Raw genomic sequence first — 4,585 nt, forward strand, 5'->3', positions numbered from 1 at the left:
TGGAAACCATAGTGGAACAGCAAGGTAAAGACAGACAGAGGAAGGAGGAAAGAGGAGGGAGAAGTAGGGAGAGAAATAACGATGGAAAGAAAGAGACGGAGGATATGGAGAGAGGGGGAGGAAGGGAGAGCTGGAGAGAGAGAGAGGAGAGAGACCGATGGAGAGAGAGAGAGAGAGAGAGAGAGAGGTGGAGGAAGGGAGAGCTGGAGAGAGAGAGAGAGGAGAGAGACCGATGGAGAGAGAGAGAGAGAGAGAGGTGGAGGAAGGGAGAGCTGGAGAGAGAGAGGGAGAGAGACAGATGGAAAGAGAGAGAGAGAGAGAGAGAGGTGGAGGAAGGGAGAGCTGGAGAGAGAGAGGGAGAGAGCGAGCGAGCGAGAGATGAGAGAGAGAGAGAGAGAGAGAGAGAGAGAGAGAGAGAGAGAGAGAGAGAGAGAGAGAGAGAGAGAGAGAGAGAGAGAGAGAGAGAGAGAGAGAGAGAGAGAGAGAGAGAGAGAGAGAGAGAGAGAGAGAGAAAGGGACATAATGCCAAATCTTTCTAGTGATCAGGCTGCATTATGGGTAGTGAAGTCATTTGATCTGCAGGACTATGGACACTGTGGTAAGTGTAAGAGGAGATGCTTTCTATTCTATCTAAAGGAAGAGAATATATTATGCTCCGGGTGAAGATCTAGGATCAGCTTCCCCTCCCCGAATCCTAACATGAACCATTAGTGGGGAAAATGCCAAACTTACCCAAGATCAGCATATAGTGGTAACTTCATCCTACAGCATCTTTTACAGTTTTTTACAATCACTTTGGCACTAATTTCAGAACCTTGACGTCATTTTTCAAAACTCTAGACACAAAACTCACAACCAATTATCAAAATGCACATTTTTCAAAAATCTAACACTTTTTTTCAATTGCTTGGATACAATACACATAAAACTAAGATCATTTGTTCATTTAACAAAAGTCACCTGTTCAATATGACACAACTTAACATCAAAGTACTACTATTTCAAAAGGCAATTCACACATTACATTTCAGATGAGTGTCTATTCATTTCATTACAATTATCCAACTATCAATTGATACAACTGCTCAAAATGATAAGTAACTGTTGCATTGCTATTAATGCATAGTTGTATGGAAACAGACAAACAATATTCCATGTTTAGATCATGAAAGTTTCAAAGTAACGAGATTCATTGTCACCAATTAGCGTGGAGCATGAACCAATTAGACTACATTATCTATGTGTCTTTATCAGACACCGTTTCTATGGTCCCCTTGTAACCTTCCTTGATGAGCTCGATCAGGCCTGTAGAGCTGGTGGCGTGACCTATGTCATTGTGTGGGATATTGTCAGGTTCCACCATGCTCATATGGTGCAAGCATGGTTCCAGGCCCATGCACAATTTACCACCCTGTATTTACCCCCATACTCTCCTTTCCTTAACCCGATTGAGGAATTTTTCTCCACATGGAGATGGAAGGTTTATGATAGGCACCCTCATGAACAAGTCACTCTTCTCCAGGCCATGGATGACGCATGCAATGACATCACGGCAGACCAGTGTCAGGCCTGGATTCGCCATGGCCAAAGGCTTTTTCCAAGATGTTTGGCTAATGAAAACATCCATTGTGATGTAGATGAGAACCTGTGGCCAAAACCACAAGACAGAGTTGATGAAAATGTAGAAGTACAGTAATCACTCCTATGTTTTGCTTTTTACAGTACAAGCAAGCAAGTTGAGGAACACTGCATTTGATGTTTTACAGTACTGTATTGTTTTTCAATAATATATTTCAGATTTTGTTCAATGATTCCACTGTGTCTATAGTATTCTCTCTACTACTGCAGTACTTTTACAGGATTATTTACATGTAGTACCATAATGAAACATGTATCACCTGTTTTGTACTACAATATTTAATGATCGTACGAACAATGACACAGTGAAAGTATCGGTGCTTGTGTGTGGGTGATCTAAATTAACGTTTTCAATTGGTATTTCAAATAATTTGTTTTTGAACCAATGATTGTGCAAGTGCAAGATTCTTTAAAGATATGAATGCACCAATGCAATGTTTTGAACATTGGACAGCCTGTGTTACAAGTGATGACCGTTTTGAGTTTTGTGTCTAGAGTTTTGAAAAATGATGTCAAGGTTCTGAAATTAGTGCCAAAGTGATTGTAAAAAACTGTAAACAGAATGTAGCTCATATAGGTGGCTCAGAAACATGCTTGTTTGATGAGTAACTGAGACCTGAAGACTTGCATTAGCTCTATAGGCCTAAGCTCAGAGAGCTAACACAGTCTTGTGGCACGCACAAAACACTAGATACACAGCGCAGCTCTTTAACTAGTAACTCAGTCTGAATGTGAGACATGTGTGTGTGTGTGTGTGAGTGTGTATTTGTGTGTGTTTGTGTGTCTGTGTGTGTATCTGTGTGTATCTGTGTGTATCATGTCTGTGTGTGTATCTGTGTGTGTCTGTCCCTATTTCAATAAATGTTTTGTGGTACGCTCCTAGAGGGCCCTGGCTGTTTCCCCAGATGAAAACTTTGGGATTAATTTAGAGGAAGTGGGCAAAAGGCACACACGCACACACACACACACGCACATGCACACACACACACCGCAAGCACACACGCACACACACACACACACGCACACACACACACACACACACACACACACACACACACACACACACACACACACACACACACACACACGCACGCCACAGCTTGGCTTGGCACTTTGTATCAGAGCTAAGCACATAGCCTCTCCCTCAAGGTTATCTGTGTGGAGAACTTGCTGACAGTGTCCACACAAACACACACACACTCACGCGCGCACACACACACAAACACAAGCATGGACAGTTGGACACACACACACATTCCCCAGCACAGTGAGGTAGATCAGAGCCGAGAGAGAGCGAGAGCGAGAGAGAGAGAGAGAGAGAGAGAGAGAGGAGAGCGAGAGAGAGAGAGAGAGAGAGAGAGAGAGAGAGAGAGAGAGAGAGAGAGAGAGAGCAAGAGAGAGAGAGAGAGAGAGAGAGAGAGAGAGAGAGAGAGAGATGCAGTTTAAGCCCCACCCTCTTCAACATATATAGCAGCGAATTGGCGAGGGGACTAGAACAGTCTGCAGCACCCGGCCTCACCCTACTAAAATTAGTGTCTACTGTTTGCTGATGATCTGGTGCTTCTGTCCCCAACCAAGGAGGGCCTACAGCAGCACCTAGATCTTCTGCACAGATTCTGTCAGACCTGGCCCTGACAGTAAATCTCAGTAAGACAAAAATAATGGTGTTCCAAAAAAGCTCCAGCTGCCAGGGCCACAAATACAAATTCCATCTAGACACCGTTGCCCTAGAGCACACAAAAAACGATACATACCTCGGCCTAAACATCAGCGCCACAGGTAACTTCCACAAAGCTGTGAACGATCTGAGAGACAAGGCAAGAAGGGCCTTCTATGCCATCAAAAGGAACATAACATGTGAAATACCAAATAGGATCTGGCTAAAAATACTTGAAGCAGTTATAGAACCCATTGCCCTTTATGGTTGTGAAGTCTGGGGTCTGCTCACCAACCAATAATTCACAAAATGGGACAAACATCAAATTGAGACTCTGCATGCAGAATTCTGCAAAAATATCCTCTGTGTACAACGAAAAAACCAAATAATGCATGCAGAGCAGAATTAGGCCGATACTTGCTAATTATAAAAATCCAGAAAATAGCTGTTAAATTCTATAACCACTTAAAAGGAAGTGATTCCCAAACCTTCCATAACAATCCATCACCTACAGAGACATGAACTTGGAGAAGAGTCCCCTAAGTAAGTTGGTCCTGGGGCTCTGTTCACAAACACAAACAGACCCCACAGAGCCCAGGACAACAACAAAAACACAATTAGACCCAACCAAATCATGAGAAAACAAAAAGAGAATTACTTGACACATTGGAAAGAATTAACAAAAAACAGAGCAAACTAGAATGCTATTTGGCCCTAAACAGAGAGTACACAGTGGCAGAATACCTGACCACTGTGATTGACCCAAACCTAAGGAAAGCTTTGACTATGTACAGACTCAGTGAGCATAGCCTTGCTATTGAGAAAGGCAGACCTTGCTCTCAAGAGAAGACAGGCTATGTGCACACTGCCCACAAAATGAGGTGGAACTGAGCTGCACTTCCTAACCTCATGCCAAACGTATGACCATATTAGAGACACATATTTCCCTCAGATTACAGAGATCCACAAAGAATTCGAAAACAAACCTAATTTTGATAAACTCCCTTATCTACTGGGTGAAAAACCACAGTGTGCCATCACAACAGCAAGATTTGTGACCTGTTGCCACAAGAAAAGGACAACCAGTGAAGAACAAACACCATTGTAAATACAACCAATATTTATGTTGATTTATTTTCCCATTTGTACTTTAACTATTTGCACATTGTTACAACACTGTATATATACATAATATGACATTTGAAATGTCTTTATTCTTTTGGAACTTATGAGTGTAATGTTTACTGTTAATATTTATTGTTTATTTCACTTTTGTTTACTATCTACTTC

This window comes from Coregonus lavaretus (genome assembly GCF_964263955.1).
Source record: "Coregonus lavaretus genome assembly, chromosome: 31".
NCBI lineage: Eukaryota > Metazoa > Chordata > Actinopteri > Salmoniformes > Salmonidae > Coregonus > Coregonus lavaretus.